Genomic DNA, 20,190 nt, shown 5'->3' on the forward strand with positions numbered 1-20,190 from the left:
AAGTTGTCTTTCCCAAGACCCATAAAAATCCAATCATCGTCGCGGCTGGCGGAATATCGTAATCATCGGCGTCTACCTCTGCTCCCATGCCAGTGTTTTTTATTTCACCACTAAATCAACATTTGGAAATTGATGTTTCAGACCAAGCGGGTCCTTTGCTATTTAAGTGTTGGCATTATCTAATCGCCGCTTGATTTGCGGGGGCATATCTAAGTGGAATCAAATAATCTTTGCGGCTCCCGCAATACCTCAAACATTAGGATTCCGCATCGGGGCGGCCTGAGTCGACTGCTAATGTGCTGGCAATTGAGATCTTAAGTGTCCTTTCACACTTTAATCAAATTGATAAGGCGGTCCAAATGCAAGGGCAATCTGGCTGTCCTCTGCACACAGAAATCCTCAGATGCGGACTGTCTGCGTCTCCTCCATTCTGTCGAGGTAAATCAATTAGACTTTAATTGCTCGGATGGATTGTAGCCTTTGGCGCTCAGGCAACCGCGCTGCAATATTAACGATAGTTACGTCGCGTTATTCTCATATGACGGGCATACATTTGGTATTTGGGATTTTGTCCGTGCCAGAATCGCATGACTGCAGCAGGAAGGCGTAGCTTCCATTTCAGGGAGGGATCTTCTCAGAGCTCGGAGTTACGAAACTTAGTTTTCCAGAAGGCTGATACGATGGACCCCCAAGTTACAGCGTCCCTACTTATAATTAGACTTAAAAGATACAGGTGGCATACAGATCTGCATTGCCATTGTCCAGCAGACAAACCAGAAAAAAACAGATCTAGCTCCTTGAGTTGCTGAAAAAATAAATGCACCTAGAGACGAAAATATAAATGACACATTTTTACTATCAACATTTGGTCCCAGCCCACACACTCCGCTATCTTCCTATCCCCGTCTGGGTTCCATTTGAGGTGCTGCGAGCCTCTGATCATACGTCGCCGGCTGCTGTTTGCTGCGATAAAACCGCCGGAGATCAAAGTCGGAGTTTACATAATGACGAGGGAGAAGAAGATGAGGAGCTACAGGAGACGGAAAGGCACTGTGGATTTAGTTAAACTGAATGTTGACACTTTACCTGAACCTTCTTTTTCTTCCGTCGGAGATTCGCTTTTAAAACCGCCCGGTTTGGATCGAGTAAACAAAACTTCAAGATGTCTCCCCGCCCAAATACACATTCGCTCGGCGACTCTTTGGAGGGAAGAGCCGGATCAAAGGTTCTGTCTTCATTTGGGTGTTTTCAAAATTCAGTTCCTCTCAAGCCAAGAGGGACAGCAACGCAACACAACCTCATCTTACCAAGATGTTGTTTGTTCACTCCCTTCGAAGGAGTTTTTTTTCTTTATCAGCACCGAAACAAGAGCGATGCACCGCAGTTTTTGTCTGGTCTGGTTCTAAAACTCCCCAGGTGAACGTCAGACGGCCCACCGAGACTCGTTGAAGCTCAGCCGACGGAGGAAGAAGAAAAATATCTCTCTCGTACAGGAATGGAGTTTGACAGAATAAAAAGAAGCCACCTCCAGATGCCTCATCTAAATGAGCGCGAAGCAGCGAGGAATTGAAAATTTTCACTGATTGCATTGTGGCACCCGGACAGGTTTATGCGAAAGTAAGGGATTGTCGCGGCCGTACTGTAAGTCTGGCGATTCCCACTCTCCCCGTGGCTTATCTGCCTTTTCTCCTCAGTCCAGCCTCTCATCTGTTCTCCTTTCTTTCACGGTCTCTTGTGTTCATTCTTATGCTTTTTTTTATTGTCCATTTCATCAATGACACTGGTTTAATGAGCTTTTCCTACGCCGTCTCTTCAAACCCAATCTCTTTACCTCCATCTCGGAGGGCTTTTCTTCCAAAGCGCCGATAACCGCTGCTTGCGTTTGCCCTATTATGTTAACCCCCGTGGAACTCGTCACTTGTTTCACTTTTCTTTGGCAGCTTTTGTTGGCACGCTTAGTGTACTAGCTGTAATGTCTTTAATGGACGCAGGAGAGGCAATTTATGACCGGGGTATTGTATTGTCGTCAAGACCTCGCCGACCGGGACCGAGGCGTTGTCGAGACTGGAGAGTACTGAGCCCAGATACCGCTGAGAATTTTGGAGTCTCAGTCGTCTATGGCGTTATATTTGTGCCACAATTACGAGCGCGCGAAAAAAAAATTTGAGCGGAGAAAATCAAACTGAGCGAGCGAAAACAGATTTTGAGCGAGATTGCTTGCACGCTATCCGTTGACGCACTCTCGTTTGCCCTGTGTTCACCTGGAAAGGGCTAACGAGAGTGCGTCAACACGGCTGGAGAATATTATTATTATGACTGTATTGTATCATTTGACAGAAATACCTTGTTAGTATTTGTACTTTAATAATATAAGCCCACCCCTCCGGCACACGTCGATGTGACGCACTCTCGTTTGCTCGTTCCGGGTGAACACTCAAGCAATCTCATTGGATACCAAGGTGTCAATCAATGTGCTTTTACAAGCTCTGATTGGCTGGTTTTGTGGCACAAACTTAACGTGTGAGCAGAACTGAGCGAGCACAGAGGACGACTAGAGCGAGCGAGAGCTCGATGTTGAGCAAACGCAATGTTGGGCGAGGGAGGGAGGAGTATCGCGAACGAAAGCGAGTTAGGGTTAGGGTTAGGGTTAGGGTTAGGGTTAACCCTAACCCTAATCCTCCCAAGACATTTTGGGCAGATTTGTCAACAATGGCGTTACACCCAGCCTAAGGGAACTGGGATGTAACATAACTGTGTGTGCTCAACACAAAATTAAACAAAAATGGCTTCTCCCTCCTACTACTGCTCTATTTCCAAACAAAGACAGCAGAGTCACAACTAATCCACACTAGTCTTGAAGAAGTGGCCTTTCTGGTCGTGAGTTGACCAGTGAAACAGAGCTGAGTCCGTGGGCTGTTTAAATAGGGCGGCAATCAGCCAACGCCACCTGCACACAATCAACTCAGTCCAACCAAAAGGCGCGCGCACACACACAAATGCACACGCACACACCAAGGAGAAAAACACATAAAAAAATAAAAAATAAAAACACATACAACAGCAAAACATACAAAAACAACATATGAGCCACAGGGTCCTAACAATGTATCATAGAAAATTCTGTGTGTTTTGACGACAACACCAAATGCGTTCTCTTTACAAATCCTCTCATCTGTTGCACCTGCCCGATTGGGGAGAAGAGATTTGACAGTTGATATGAAAATCTGACCCGTCAGGTAGTTGTTAAACTGGCGATGGGTGTCGCTCGAAATCTGATTAGCGTCTTCACCTAGATTTGATAAGGTTGCTCTCTTGTTTATCCACCTCACCTTCCCAGAGGGTGAGAAGAGGATCTATTATTTACAAGATGCCAGTTTTAACAAGCAACCCCATTTGGGTTTAACAGGCTCCAACAGGGGATCAAATGGATGGGGTGGAGTGTCATTGATGCTAATCAGAGATTTGCAGCTGCTTCCTGTGGATCCGTAAAGAAGTGTTGGCTTTAATCGCCCTTTTTTTCGTCGTTAAATCATTTTCTCTTTTGTTGTTCCCAAAAGTTTGCAATCCGCGGTGCTTGACTAAGTTGTGGAAGATTCGATGAAGTTAAGCAAGATAAGACACGAGTAAGGGTCAGAAATAGAATAAAATGAAAGATAAAAAGAATAAAATAGCGAATAAAAATGATAGGGATAAAAGAATAAAGGAATATAATTAAATAAAAGTAAAAATGTACTGTCTTACTAAGTGTTAAACGCCAAGGAGTGCTGCAAACCCGCATTACAGTAAGTACATTGGTTTTGAAATGCATTACAACGCTGGATGTGGTAGTGACAACAAATGCGGGTAAAAAAAAAAATGTGGATGTTTCTTTTTGGTGGGGACTGTCAGTTTGTCTCCTCTGGGGAGTCAGAAAAAAATCAGTCGGAGGGAGAAGTCGCTTGACGCGTCAACACACGAGTGGGCGGCAAGTACAAGTGCATGTGCTCGTATGTGTCATAGTGCGTGCGATTTGTGCATCGGCGGCACGGTGTGAATTTTGACAGTAACAATGTCGGAGCCTTGCAAACTGCCAGGCGCTGAAAGAGAGAAGTCGAAATTTGATCTCCGCAAAGCCGCAAAAACTCAATCGTGACTTTTGCTCCGTGTTCGCCTTTTGTCTCCTTTTCCCAAGCTGCTGCCGCCTGTCTTGTCAGTCTTCCTGTTCCAGGGTCAGCAAGTGATGCGGTTAAACGCAACAGCTGGTCATCCATGTTCGCAATCACCCAGAAAACAAACTCGGCCAAAATGGAACGCGTTCATGCTATTACGTATGAGTTTTCTTCCGCTATCATCCTACAAGTGGCGGATGGCGGCCATTAATTCACCTAATGCACCGGGAAAACATTTTACTTTCCTTCTATCCTTCGAAGAATAAGGATTGCGCCGCACCGACACATTCATTGTTGTCAAGGTGCTGCGGTTTAATGGAAAATTTTACACAATGGCACCATTGACTTGACTGAGATTAATAGGCGACCCAGTGGCGGCAATGGAGTGACTTTACCACAACAATGGCCACTATCCATCAGCAACGTAGTCCAATTGCATGTTACTATGAAATAATCCATTACGGGCAACAAAGGGATGGCGGCGGAACGCTGTCATCCCAACGCGTATCCTGTCCCCGGGGGATCTAACCGCCTCCCCTTTGCACTAAGATAGAACCGCGTCACATGCAAGGACAGCGGCGTTCCTCGGAATCGCCCAAGATTACCAGCGCCGGGTCGGTAAATGTAATGGATTAGCTTGTCCCAACGCATTAGCGGTCTCGCACGTGACCTCGGAGTCTTACATCAGTCTGAGCACAAGCAACCTTTGACTGATGAGCTAACAGTAACTGCTCCTTTTTTTTCCCCCAAATTGTTCTGTTCTAATAGAGCTTTACGCGATCAATTTAGTTGCATTGTCCTTGTATTGTTCTAAAGGCAAGAGCCACAAGCCTCCGTCAAACGCACGCACATGCCAACGCACACACATACGATATTTAAGTGGCGGTCTGTGCATTTCACACTTAGGTTAGTAAATATATATATTAAATATATATATATGGCCTGATTACATGCACACAAATTGACACACATGGGTTTCAATGGCTAATAAAGGTAATTATCCACACCTGTGATCTGTCTGCTTGTAATCAGTGTGTGTATGAATGTTCAGTGAGTATTTGGGCTCCTGACAGAGCCATAAATCTAGTAGCATTGTCCTTGTATTTTGCCAACACACACACATACAGTATTTAAGTGGTGGTCAATGCATTTCACACTTAGGCCTTCAGTGATGTCCTACTTAGTGCAACTCGATTTATGCCGTTCATAATACCATCGTTTATGACACCGCGGCTGGAGAAATCATATGCGGAAGCACGCGTACACATTACTGGGCCTTTTTTCCAGAGCATTTAAACAACAACCCGCTTCAGCAATTAAAACTTCTACGTGATATCCATTAATTGCATATGAACAGAAAAAGACGTAAAAAACATTCAAATAGAAAAAAAAAATGTCATTTATCTGCGCTCATTTGCGAGACCAGCCAAAGCAAAACTCCAGTCATCGCTTTCTGTCTTTGTGTTTGTATCTAAAACAGGAAAAGTGACTTCTAGTTAAACAAATCTCCCCAGTCCTTTTCCATTTTGGTCTCTTCTCCTCTCATCTCCTACCAGCTTCCTTCAAACAGCTCCCATTCCGTCCATCTCTATCTGTGTTCACCATCAATCCTATAATCTTTCTGCTTTGTAGTCATTTCACAAACATGCAAATGTAGACGGCCTTTTTAAAGGGAGAAACAAAATGCGCGAGAATCTCTCGGGACGGTTTTGCGTCTGCAGCCCGCGCATCCATCCCGCTAAACGCCGACGCCCAACGTAATTCGAATGTTGCTGGAACAAGTGAAGTCCTTGAACCTCCACCCTTCCATCTTCCTTCTCCCTGTTGCCATGGCGCTCCAGGCAACCGGTACGACATGCGGCGAGCCACCCGCCGCCGCCGCGCTCCATTACAGCTTTTTGCACCCTCTCCCATTTGGCTCTTGAGAAAGTGTGTCATGAGTTTTCCTTCTTGACATCAAAGCCGGCAGCGGCACTCGTGCCAGCCGTTGTCTCAACCGCATCAGAGGGTTAAAGGTAACCTCTTGCGTTTTGAGCCGGGGATGGCAATCCGCTTAACCGCCGACGGAATGGAGATGTTTCACAGGAGAACCTTAAGGGATTTTCGGCTGCCAGCCGCGTCGGGAGCTGCTGGATTCTTTTAAGTTTGTCTTTTAATGAGCTTCCAAAGCAATTTCAGTTCACTCATATTTACAAACAAAATATCATCTGGCGGTGACCCGTGTTGAGTCTTAGGAGATTGTTATGAAAAAGACTCATTTGATTTTAATGTTGATGATCATCTTCTTGGAAATGGAAGCTTCAAACCTTTTGCAACATTTATTGAACGCGCATTTATTCTATCGCCTGTAAAGTCCGTCCTGCGAGACTTTGCGGCAAACGTTGGATCAATGAGCCATGAAGCTAGAACCTCATGATTAAACACTCTAAAAACAATCCCAAATACACTTTTTTTTTTTTCAAACAAGTCCAGAAATTAATTCCCATGTACTTATTTGGTACAAGCCAATTCAGGCTTTCCACTTCAGTTAGAACGGGCCCGTTCTTGTGTTTTGTGGCTGAGTCTTGGACTCTCCATCACAGGCTGGAGGCTGTCGACAAACCTGCCAAAGTTCCTGCCAAAGTTCCTGCATATGATGCCCAGACCAGGGAATCCGGGCACGAGGCTCCGCTTGGCACAAAGTAACTGAGAGCAGTGAGCACTTTGGACATTTCTCTTCCTCTTCCCATGCATGAGCGTAGAGTGATTTTGAAAATATGGAAAGCGCCTTTTTGGGTGCTACCAACTATTCTTTTGGTGGCACCGTCCAACCGCAGGCCTCATTGCGCCCTGATTGCAGCCAGGTGTGGGCCATCCATCTGACGAAGGAAAGGTCAAAGGTTTGACACTATCCGCATCCCAATTTACACAGCTATCCTCCCTCATGTTTAATTCACAGCCTCCGCCGCCGTCTCCCTGGATATAGACGCCAATCACCGCAGCCGGAATGTCTGCAGACGCCAGGCTGAAATAGTCATTGTTATTGGACAGATCTGTTAAATTGACATGGATGGCTTCTGCTGGCCCATTCCCGCAGGGCGGGTAAACTGTAAAAGACCAGCCCAAATTCAATTCTGATAATCAAATCTGTGCGGCGTCTGTAATTCTTATTCATTGGACCAGCATGAGATTTTTTTTTTTTTTTTATTCCCAGAGAGAGAAAGAGACTTTATTCCCTCGCAAAAAAAAAAAAAAAAAAGTATCCCGGCCAGATACAGTCATCTCACTACTGCTTCCCTTGGCGCTTTAGCTCCCGGTGCACCGCGGTCATAAACCTCGCTCTCCCAATTTACTTTCCCTTTATGAGCCATTACCATGTCACGTTAGCTTTAGGCGATGGAAAAAGAAAAGTTTTTGCTTCTCTGCTCCCGCAGTATCCGACACAAATCAAATATCTGACTCTGCCAGCCTCTCTTATCTGTGCCTTAAGTAAAGACCGATTGCTTTACAGTTAAAACGGCGGCCTAAGTAAAAGCAAGGCACTGTCCTTTTTTTTAAAATTTGTGGACAGACTCGCACTGAGGACGTGTATTGAAATAGAAATCCACCACAAATATCAATGTCATGCCAGCGGTGTTCCAGTACGAACGCCCCAACGTTGATTTAATTGTATTGGAAAAGGTAGTTGAGCTCGCTGGATCTTCGTCAGCTTGATGAACGATGTTTGTGTAATGTCGAACTGGAATTAGCCAGAAAAACACAAGCGCTTTGTGTGTGTACGTGCATGCGTGCGGAGTTTACTTCAGGCTTTGTGTATGAGAACTGGGCGCCCTCCAGTTGGGCGCGCAGGGATAAACTTACCCGCCCCGATGGCGGCGCAATCTGTTTGCATCACTGATCTCGGGAAAAACAGCCCATGAATCATCATTAGTTATGATGATAATTATTCACATTGCGGTTCTCGCGCAGCAATCCTCCACAGGGTGTCAAAAGTCTTTCCTATCATGTTTGTTTGCCGTCATATAACAAAATGGCAGCGCCGAGTCTATTGAATTCATTGCTGCCCCTTTAACCTTGGCTGTTTATATTCAATTTGTCTTAAAACCACATTATGCTGACATGTAAATGAGCGTCTGATGCGTACAAGCCCCTGACAAATAAGTTCACCGTGTTGATTAAGCCCATCAGAGGCATGCAAATGAGAACGCCATGCCCACTCTGGGCCAGACTGGAAAAAGAGCGCTTAGGAAACCGGAACGATGCTGTTCTTACCAACACGGATTTTCACTTACTTACCTCCCTATTTTTTTTTATTTTTGGGAACCTAACCCCTGTAATAAACTGTATTTTGCAACTGCAGCCAACTCAACACAATGCGGTACGGTTCAAACCGCATCCAGGACACTAAATATAGAAAGAATTGTGTCACAAAAAATCTCCTTAATACCCTTAATACATGCGCTACGGCACGTGAAAGTCATGAATTATTCATGTTCTGCATGGCATGTACGTGTGCCTGTATCTACTATGCCGTCATCTTACGGCATGTCTTTGGCAAGAAATAAACAGGCCATACTGTTCGCGCCAGCCTTTTGTAAACATGTATTGCTGCGGCGTATGCTCGACAAGCTGGATGGATGAGATGCTGCAGGAGTTAGCGGTGGTTGCGCTCAAATGATCCTGCCGGAGACAATGTACATTACTGTAATGCATTACTTTTTGCGGTAGTGTAATGAATTACACACTAAAAATTGTAACACAGTGGGCCCCCGTGTTAGGAGATTAATCTCTTCCGCGGTTGGGCTTGTAAGGCGAATTCACCGTATGGCGGGGTATCCAAACCTATGTTAAATTTCACCCATACATATTAAAAATTGGTACCAAAACTGTATAGTAAGTGCTATCTAATATACATGTATACAATCAGAAAACATCATAAATAGAAAGGATTTATTTACTTTTGAGTGGCGCTTGTTATGCCCATAGTAGCTTCCATTTCAAATATAATAATATTGTAATATAACAAATGACTTTGAAATGAGCGTAACGTCATAAATAATGCATTGACGTCGCACCGGTAACACCGGCTGGGGAGAGGGCAACCCGTTGCCATCTTGTCTCCCCGGCTGAGATAAGATGTCATATTCCCCCTTAATGTTCATCCTATTAGTTATTAATGAAGGGACACTGAAAGCGAGCTAGTGACTCCAGGGATTGGCTACCATCATCCAGTTGCTCAGAAAAAGCGCTATGAAGATGTGAAATCTATGTTCCTGCATCCTTTATTAGTTGTTATACGCGGGAATGCTCGCATGGCTTGGCGTGGATGGGATCGGCCATGCAAAGCAGGCCTTTTGTTTCCGCGTCCCAGGAGCCCGCCGTACCTGAACAATCTTATGAATGAGTCCGCCCGTGGCGCCGCGGCGGCCCGCCGTATCTGTGCGCCACCACCTCATCTGCTTGCCCGCGTTCTCTTATCGGATGCTCTCACACCCGCGGTGCTCTGCTAGCCAACGTCAAAGGGCCCCAGACGGACGGGAAGGATGAAGATAACCTTTAAATAGAAAAAAGGAGAGAAAAAATTCAGTTGGACCAAAGTAGAGGACGGAGACTGTTGGGAATTGCGATGATGAGTTGGCAGACGTGGCATTTTCTATTACAATAGGAATGTAGCCATCTGGCTTTTTTGTGTATACGGACGGTAGATAATATAGGTTGGTACCTCCTTGATCGTAAAGGGAATCTTCTCAAGGTTTGGAACGGTAGGTGAGGTGTGGAGATGGTACGGATGAAATGTCCCCGATATTTTGACAGCATGAAGTAGCATTTAAAAGTGCAACGGCCGGCATTGACGCGCCCTTTTGGCTTCTGCAGCAGGAGGTGCAGACAGAGCATCATAAATTCTCATAGAGGAGCTCGCTGCACCGGCAGCCCCGGGGCGGAACCTTCAATCGAAACAACAGCGCGCCGTGTTGTTTCCGCTGTTCATCCTTCTCACCTCCGAAAATCTCACAAAAGCAGATGATTATTCCAACTCCTCATCCGGTAATTTATCAAGCCATCCGGAAGAAAAAAAAAATCTCTTCTTTTTCAACCGGAAACGGACAAACAGATCTGGGAGATGTAACCATATGTTTATTGTTTTTCAGCCATCGCGTCCATTCATAGCTGGACTTGGACCACCCAAGGCTACTTTATTTGAAATAATAATGAAGTTTAAATAAACGTATTCCAAAACAGCCGCAATCCAAGCACCAAGTAAAATAATACTTTTGTGGGCTCCATCTTTTTACGTCAATACTCGACGTCACTTACGAGGTGAGGAAGGGCTCCCGGGCGGCCATGGAGACGCAAATGTCATTTGGCGAAACAGTCGGACCGGGCTTAACGTCCCCATAACGACGCCAAGGCACAGCGCTCTCGCGTCATCGACCGCAATACTTCTTCATTAGTACGCAGCCCGCCGCTAAGAAGTATTACCTCACCCGCGGCACGTTGCGAGCGTGGCCGCCAGGTGATTCGGAGAAGCTAATGAGGTCAATGCGCGGAAGCTTGTAGCAAGTTGGCTACTGGGTTCAAAGGAGGTAGGGGAGCACAGCGCTTCGCTGTCAACCGCCGCCGCTGGAAGGAAGCGATGAAGGCGTCCGGGAGGCGAGCGAAGACATGGAGTTCAAGTGCTAATGAACGGACGGAGATGCTGAATGAAAGAGTGGGAATGCGTCATAGCGCCGCTGTGAACACATCATTACCCTCCGGGGGTCATTTCAGTTGAGAACATGCGCATGTGAACGCTTCAATTTAGGTTGGACGAGGTGCGTGCCCTGCGGTCACCTGATCATCAACTCACAAACTGAATGTATGTCTTTTTTGTCGCCATCACTGTGGGTTACAACCAAAGCAGAATGAGAGTAGGAGAAATTTAGGGAGGGTTCCACAGACTCCATCTTTCTGGAATCCAGTTCAATGGCGGTCTTGGAAAAACAATTAGCATAGTGAACATCGACTGTCAAGCAATTGGGCAAAGCTTAGCGAGAAACCTTGACAATAGTCTTGATGAGATCTTGGGCTTGAACGCATCGCAGCTGACCAGATTTGATGTACTTGTACTTGAAGGAAAAACAGGACGGCCTGAGTCCTACCGCTTATCCACAGCAGCAATAATGCTATCTCCTACGCTAACGTGGCGGATTAAGGCAAAGTCGCTCGGCAGGCTCAGCCGAGCGGGTCCTCGGTGCCGCCGGGGAAGGCCGCGCGCGCTGCCGACGCGCCCAACATGCGATATGTGGATTATTTAAACAAGAAAGAAGAAGCTTGCTTTTGCCCAATTGATTTACTTGACAATAGCAGATGCCAAGAAAAAGCTCGTTTGCAGAGAGCAAGCTGGCTTCTTGACAAACCATTTAGTCGATTTCCAGCCTTGTTTTGCCTCAAAGACTCTTGTTTTCCGCGCCGCGACTCCATTCCCTGGCAATCGCGGCTACATTTAGAGGAATCAAAAGATGCGCGTGCCAATATAATATCATTGCTCATGAGATTAATTTGCAAGTGATCGCGTCGCTCACTTGGCAAAGGGTCAGCCAATTTTCCAACTTCCAAATAAACAAGAAACATAATTGACTTTGCCGACTTGGCAGCAGACAAGCAAGTTGGAGCGGACGCGTTTAAAAGACTGCACGGATTGTAGTAAAACAGTCAACGATTAACCGGGAATAAAATGACAAACAGATGGCGCTTGTCAACCCGCGGTGACCGCCATTAAGAGACGCTGTCGCGCGCGAGCAAATCGCACGTGCTCACTAAAAGACCATATTCATTCTCATATTTGTTCAATGAAGCAGAGGCGCCTCCATCAATATCACTTTTACCCTACCCCCGAGGCGCCGCTCTCCCCGTATTGGACTTAACCATACCTACACCTGTGCGGGTGGCAGATTCCCGCTCTGGATCGGCGCCATCGCTCATCATGGCGCTGGCGCGCGGACCGGCGGGCTCCACCGGCCGGCATCTGTTTAGGGTTAGTTCGGGCCGTGACTCCGAAGGGCCGAGCTGCCTGCGGCGATTTATTACCCGCTTTCCTTCCCGCCGCGCCTTTTCCCCTACTGTGCAACTACCGCGCAGACCGGGTGAACGAAGGCGTGAAGGTCGGAGCAGAGACCTGACCGACACTTTTAGACGTGGGGGCTCCAGGCCGAGACAAAAGCGTGTAAAGAGAAATCGCAAAAGAACAAATGATTAAATTGTAAAACGGTCAAATCCAAGCTAGCCTAATTCCCCAAATTTAGGATACAGGATGCGCCTTTCCTCTTTCAGTGCCATAGACAAGAAAGATCGTCTTTTAAATTGGAGTAAAATGAATAATTAATCAAATGAATCCCTCGAAAATCCCATCTCCCTTGAGACGGATTCAAAACCAAGATGGGACACTTAAAACATGCTCTTGAGAACTACAACACTATCGGGAAAACCAGGGAAAAGATAGGAACTTGACACGAGAAATTTGAGAGTTTCCTACACCTGCACTTCTACTAGGAAGATCCTTCTGGGACGCCTTCTAACATCTGGCAACATTAGCTTGACCTTCCCCTTAGTGTTTGAGGACTTTCTCTCATTGCTGCTCTCTTTCCTGCATTAAAACATCATCATTTCTCTGGGTGTCCATCTGTTATTCTTTCAAGCCATTACAATAATGAATTGCCCATTTATTAATAATAAAAGTATACACGTAGGGTGCAGGCGCAATGATGATTTTTACTGCCAATGATCTGTCCATAGATGTGATGCCAATGTTAGTGGTTAGCATTTGACTGAGCCGCACTTCCCTCGCTCTCAAGCCTTTCCCTGCTTTACGCTCTCCTACGATGCAAGACTTACACCGACTTTTGCTGACGCAGCGCGCAGAGTCCTGCCAAGACTTTAGGGCATCGCTCTCCGATGAGACTCCATCACAATCATCCAAGCTGCTTCCCTGCCAGGACCGGACCCGGCTTCGCGGAGGACTGGTTGAAATTAATATAAGACGTTGAATGGTCCGGTTATTCTCTGGCAGTTATCTCCACCTGCCCAGAACGTAGAATTCAAGATAAAAGATGGCCTGCCCTCCTCCCTCATTAAGATGGATCAGCTTTCACTGGAAGGTCATTCCACCGCCCAGTTCTCACTGCAACGGGGACCAGGACCCGAAATCTACACGCTGGCAGAGATACCGTCCGTCTTGTTATTTTTTATTTATTTATTTTTTTGCAATTGGTGCAAGTGTAAATTCGTATCGAGTTTGTGTTTGTTTACGCAACAAATTTACAGCGCCGGGCCATCCTCCATTAATTAGAAAAGTGCATCAACGAGATTGATTGCCACCAATAATGAAGTTGAGCTGATGAGGGAGGCAACATGCAACTCGGCGGATAAACGGTTATTACCGCCACGGAGATTTAAAGACGCCAGCCATAACAAATCCATGCGATTCCCGCTTTGTGTTACAGCATGTGGCGAGCACAGTCACCATCTGTGTGTGTGTGTGTGTGTGTCATCCTGGCACAATACGAGCCAGGACACACCAACTGGAGCAGGAACAAGCACAGATGAGCTTTGGATGGTTTTTGGAAAGCTGTGATCCCTTTGCAAGATGTTTAATATTTGATACTGCCTCTGACACTTTTCTTCATTTTAGATGAATGTTCAAACAAAATAATTGTGTTATTTTTTTGTCCTTATCCTGCCAATAGCGCGCAGGAAAGCTTTACCTGTTTGGTCAAGAAAGTTCTGTGCAGATAATTACACTTGTGTCAACTTTCTTCAGTAATTTCATCAGACCGCAATACCTGAAGGTTTCCTAACGCTAGCGCCTGCCATATTCCCTAATCAGCCTCCTATTTTCCGAGATGCTCTAATTCCGAGACAACTACGGCACAAGAAGTATTTCCCGTTCCTGTTTTCTGCTCGCAAGCCCTTTGCATGTAAATTCTCCCGTTATCCCAGTAGCATCTCACGCAGCGGTGCAGAACCTTCATTGACATTGATCTTGCCGTTTTATCTGCACTGTGCTCTGTCCTTCCCCCTCTCATGCCGCTTAATGAACTAGCCGGCGCCTAATGCGGCTGAACAGACCGCCGCCGCGCTCATACCAATGAGCGGCAGCCCGCACCAGCGCCGTTCCCTTTTGATGTAGACGACCTAAGGTACGCGCAGGTAGAGGCTTGGATAAAGGCTCTCGAGGCGGCGTGATTGGCAGACAAATTTAAAGCCGCTTATTAAGTTCATATCAGCAGTTTAACCAGTGCTCCATTCTGAGGGATTCAGCTGCCCTCCGTGAAGGGAATACTAGCGGGTTTTCTCCTCAAATAGACAACGGCGAATGTTTGACATGCTCCACCGCACAGATGCAACCTGTGCCCATGATCGATCTGCTAAACTTAGCTACTTGTGAGGACTCGCTCGCAATAATCCGACCACAGCTCAGATTTCCAGTTTTGTGGCATCTAGCGTAGCGTTGGCGCTACTTAGCGCTAACTGATTCTAGTGCAGGGGTCTGAATCAGTTGTTAGCAGCAAGAGGAGTTTCTTTTGTTGGCCAAGGTTGTAACACATTATTTTCATTTCAAGAAGCAAGCAGACAGAACCAAAGTCTGAATCCATCCATGTTCGCAAACAGGCATTTAGATTAGATTTATTCTGTGTTAAGATTTCTTCAAGCGCTCCGGTTTGTCTTGTTTACTTACCTGTATTATTGGATTTTGAAATAGCTACTTTTAATCTGGAAGGCTGCTCTGTATTTCCTGTTTACGGTCTCTGTTCGTCATAGAGCTTTTAGCGTTTGAGTCTATCCTTGTGCACACGCAGGGCCATAAGATGACATTTATTTTGTGTTAGGAATTCTTCAAGCACTCTAGTTTTTAATGTTCAATTATGTATTACTTTGAAAATGTGTGCTTTTATTCTGGAAGGCTGGACTATATTTTCGTTTCCTGTTTACAAACTTCATTCAAATGTGTCACTTGTTACCCCGTCCAAGTCGTCATTTGCCTAAACCACGGTGAGCCGCAACATAAGACTGAAAGAACCACATGCGGCTCTGGAGCCGCAGGTTGCAGACCCCCGTTCTAGTGGGTTCCCCGAGAGGAACGAAGATCAAGTCAACTCGGCAGACGTAGCCTGAAATGGAGTCGGAATCTGAAATAGATCTTGGCGACCTTCACCTTGATTATTCCAGCCAGCAGAGGGCGACGGATATAAATGAGGCCCGCGCGCGGGAACGCGAGTGAGACCTCATCGCCGAGCTGGTGACACTGTAATAACGACGCATCTCGACCGTCCTCCCTCCCCCCGACGCCAAGGCGGCGTCCTTTTGCCGGAGACTGTCAGACACCTGGATGCGTGTCGTTACCTCGCCGTTTATTATGGCCGACATATTGCAATTAGCCGCGTCCGGCGTTTGGGAGGAGGCCGTTTTGCGGGAGTCCCGTCGGCCCGACGGCGCAAACAATTGATTCACGGCCGCAAACACGCGGGCGGACACACAAATAACACGCCGACTGCGCTGTCACTCCCCGAGCCTCTCCCGCCTCCCGCTTTTTTCCATTTTTATCTCCCTCCGTGACCACCTCATCAATCCATCTCCGACCTTCCTCCCGTCCGTCCTCTACTTTGTCACTTTCCTTTTTTAAGTCCGAGCGTCGGTGGAATGGAAAAGCCCAGGGAAGTTCATTTGTATACTTTGCTCCGAAGGAAAGAGGATTATTTGCCTTCTCCTTTTACTGTCGATTGCTTCATTATAAAAACTCCGTGACTTTACGGATGAATGACAGGTTTTGAAAGAGGACCTAATACCCTGACTCCTCCGACGACAAATGACCGCGATTCTCATCGGTTGTGGCTTAGTGGCTCTTAAACCGGTCGGCTCAGCCTTTTCGGACAACAAATCTGCTCGAGACAGACGATACCACTGCAATAAAAGTCGTTTTTGTGCAGTTGGTCATTAGACGAGGTTCAGAAAAACAATTTGTCCAAATGATCCCTTTGCAGGAAAGTTCCAGAATCTCCTAGCACTCTCCTGGTAAACAAAGGGAGACACTAAGGATTTTGAGTTTATACTGCTATTTTATTCACCATCAGCGGGCACGCTCCACTTGTAAACGCATCTAGGCATGTTACTGTTGTGTTAGTGCAACCTTCTAACAGTGCAAGCGTGTGAATGTTGTGTTTGAAAATATTTCGGCGCCGCTCTTCTTTCTCAATGTATATATTGCAGATATCGAATCTATTTATACATATATACACAATGTTGCAACTGATTATGTCACAGGACCGGCCAAACTTTGAAAAAAAGTCAGAAAAATGCGTGCGTTTGTTTCCAACCACTGTTCCAGTCTCCCTATAAGATTGTTTTCTTTTGTTTGAGGCTTTTACCCAAACAACAGTGTCACTGGGTTGCATTTTCCGGCTGCATATTTCATGCCCCCTGTTTGCTGAGCTCCTTAATTCCCATCCCTGCCGCATCTATTGCTTCTGTGATAAGGATCCAATCTTCCCCACAGGGATCATTAGTGTTTAATCTAATCTCATCAAATACAGCAGTTTAGAAACAAGGTATTTAGTCCTAAACGCTTGCAGGCTCATCAAATGTTTTCCAATTCTAATAGGCAATGTGAATAAATACCATAAGAGCTGCGCGTTTACCCGTTTCGCCGGTCCGGGACGGCGGACGCGGTTTTCTATTGCGGCTCTAAATTCCGACCCGCCGTCCCTTCTCGGACTCTTTCGTTTTCGCACGAAGCAAAAGTCATTCTACCACCCGGACACAAAATGGGAAGCAATGGCGGGAAGCAAGAGAGATGGAGATAACCGTTGGATAAAGACAAGCCGAAAGCGATGCGGGACATACACAAAGGGAGAGTGATAGAAACACATATGCTGAGCTGTGAGAGGCGAAGATAAGACGGCCGATTGATGCCGAGCGTGAAGAAAGCGGCAAGGAACAAAGGCGCGCGCACGGAGGAGGTCATCAAAAAGAAGGGCGCAGGAGAGGAAAGGTGGTTCAGAAACGCGGCGGCGGCGGCGGTGGGGAGTTAGCCGCTGATTTATGGGTAGGTGGCCGCCCGCTCGCAGTCAAGAAGCTTTATTGGTTCCTTTCCTAATCCAAGCAGACCCGCTTAAGGTAATGGACGCAACCCGCAAACTGCCTTTTCATGCGAGCGGGACAAGTGACAGCCAAGGAGTCCAACACGTACTTTTGGCACCAGGTACCAGGGGAAGGTTAAGCTATGGATGCCGCTTTTTTCTTTGACTTTACAACCTTGTTTACAGCTCAGCCGTCCTCGCTGCTGTTTCCGCTCCGCTTTCTCTTATGTACAGTATTTGGACCGTTGCTAAGATACTGTACAGTGAGAAAAAGCACCTGCTTCTCCGCAGAGGTCGGAATTAAGGCGAGGGAAGACCATCACGCCGAGAGCTGGCTGCAATCGGGGAATAAAAGAGCCAACTTAGCATAAGACCTGAAGTGTTCCTCAACAACTCTTAGCTGGGTTGCATGACGCAATATATAAATATATATTTATCACGGTAGCCGCAGAATGGACTTTTGGTGAGACCGAGACAAGATCAAGTACAGATGCCTTCAATGTTGAGATGAAGACCCTTGAAAGAGTTCTGGAAAGCGATCTGGAGACCAGCGTTGAAGTAGATTGACATTTCCTGTCCAATATATGAACGTTTTATCCGTAAGAGCTATATTACGCTTAAAGTGCATCCCAAGTCGTTTGTGTTGTGTTCCTCGTGTCAAGAGTCCGCCCGGTTGATCAATGGCCACTCTGGATGATGGATCTTTAGACAGCAGAAGAATAGCATGAGAAGAATGATTGCAGCTGAGATGTGAGAGCGCAATAGAAAAAGATGGCACATAATCACAGTGACGGGAGGGGAAAGAGAAACCGAGAGATGAAAGGGGAATTAGCTGGAAGAGTCTTTTGGACTCAGTCGACGGCATTTTCAGTTCACCTGCTGCACCGCAGAAGCCTCTCAGCGTTTGTCTTTCGTTCGCCTCTTTGCCTCATTTGTCCTCTGTCCACCCTGTCGCGAGCGGCTGACAAATGGACGCCGTCGGCCCGTCGCGACACCTGCGATTGCCACACAGAAAACAAAAACATAGTTAGGCGTGTTGTAAAAAATGAGATGATGGCAAAAGTAACTACGGCGCGTATTTATATATTCATGAATAATATTTATATTGACAATATTTCCAGTTTTGATTGGCAGTAAATGAGCCCGACATGGGCTAAATTTGTCAAGCTCCCGTTTACAAGCGTTTAGAGGGGACGCCATATTGAAAGTCCACATGTTTTGACAATCTATTCACTATTTTAGCCTCCTAGTGTTTTTTTGTTTCAACTGTTATTTAACGCTGCAGTATTCTGTCCCTATTATGTTGAAAATATTCATTCATCCGTCCATTTTCTGTAGATATGTTAGCGCTACACACGCATGCTTGTACAGTCAGTTGAAAACAGGATGTTGATGTAAGCAGACAATTTAGAAACGTAAAAACAAATACACGACTTATAGTCCGGCGTGGACCGACAATTGGGTGACAGAGCGACGATAACAGTTTCCGGCTCGAAGAAATGGCGGACTGCAATGGTTTTAACATTTCTAAATTGCGTCTCGAGTATCTACTGCCGACAAGAAGCTCGGTAATGACCTGAAATTCTTTTCCGAGGCGGCGGCGGTAATGAATCTCGCTCGCATCGGTGTTAACAATGGATTTGAGCGCGGGGAAACAAAGCGAGAAGCAAACTGCAACATCAGGATTTGCCCTCATTAAATGTGCGTTTTCTTTGTTTTTGGGGATGGTATATCTATCTCAAACCTATTTGAGATGATAACAATCACCGCATTCCGGGTCTTCTCACAAGACCGGAAACCGCAAATCAACTGGTGCATTTTCCGCACATTGAACACTAAATGGCATCTCAGCTTGAGGAGGTAACCGCCCGAAATGGCACCGTGGTGTCATTTACATCCTCAGCAAGAGATGTGCGTGCATATTTTTAGCCGCCCGCATTTGGATGCTCTGTGTGTTTACTGTAGCGGCGGCTCCCTTTTTTCTGGGTCACGGATGAAATATGATGCTTGTCAATTAAAACTTAGCCTTTTTAATAGAATAGAGTGGTGCAGCAGGCTTTGCCAGACAGGTGCACGGAATGAAATGGACCGACCTTGGAAACGAGCTGATTGGACGCAAGAAACCACCTGCTTCGACAGCGAGGTCCCATCTGAACACGCTTTGGAAGGACTTTTAATGTTCCCTCCCCTATGGCTGTCCTATGACCCTGCCTCTCCACAAGAAAATGCATCAGGCATGTTACAGTTGTGTTGGGGCACTATTCTAACAATCCAAACATGCAGTCTGTTTTGAAGATATGATGTAACTGGGTGGTTTGAAAAAAAAAAAAAAATCGCTCTGCCTGGCAAGGTAAGATGGCTGCCCTTGGGCAGCAAATGCAAGGGAGTGGTAGGGGGGCATAACCTTTACACTGCCATCCCAAAGGATTTCAAACCGTCGCCGCATTTCTTTCGGAAACATTTCCACGACAAGAATCGCCATGGTTACAAGCCGCAGCGATGCGCCCGGCCTATTTTGAGAAATACTTTTCATATCATTATCATCTCGGGGACTCCAGGAGCGGAGGGCTGGGGGAGCTACCAGCTATTTTCCCGCTTCCCTCGGCGCCGGGCACAAATATGGCCCGCTGCCTTCCGCGGAGCGCTGTAACGCAACTGCCGTGGCTATCGCTCGTCTCATCCGTTACACCCTTGCTCCCATTCCATCAGAAGCCCGTCAGCGCTTCCGAGGGGGCTGCGAGATAAATTTCTCATTATCTTAGCGCGCCACATTAAAGACACGGTGGCAGAATGGGTGCGCAAGTATGCACTTATATTGGGAGCTCCTGAAGTTGTTTTAAACTGTTACCATGGGAACAGTTGCCATCTCTCTTAAGGACAGTGTGCTTCAAATAGATCACAGCGGTGCGCAACCTTTTGCTTATTACCTCTCCCGGGTGAAAAATAACTGT

The 20,190-nt window shown here is 46.4% G+C and overlaps 1 long non-coding RNA gene across 3 annotated transcripts in view; it reads right to left on the bottom strand.

Annotated features, from left to right (window-relative positions):
• Nucleotides 1–20,190, bottom strand: part of LOC148405390 (uncharacterized) — a 37,550-nt gene that overhangs the window by 15,115 nt on the left and 2,245 nt on the right. For 2 of the 3 annotated variants that reach the window (XR_015864285.1, XR_015864286.1), the window contains exons 2-3: nt 18,116–18,234; nt 9,512–9,681 (exon numbers count right to left, since the gene is read on the bottom strand). This is a non-coding gene — a long non-coding RNA (uncharacterized LOC148405390). Of the gene's footprint in view, nt 1–9,393; nt 9,682–18,115; nt 18,235–20,190 lie in introns of those variants that run through there. The other variant, XR_015864284.1, reaches the window with a different exon arrangement.

Source organism: Hippichthys cyanospilos, chromosome 22 (genome assembly GCF_059441005.1).
Source record: "Hippichthys cyanospilos isolate Australia breed blue-spotted pipefish chromosome 22, RoL_Hcya_1.0, whole genome shotgun sequence".
Taxonomy (NCBI): domain Eukaryota; kingdom Metazoa; phylum Chordata; class Actinopteri; order Syngnathiformes; family Syngnathidae; genus Hippichthys; species Hippichthys cyanospilos.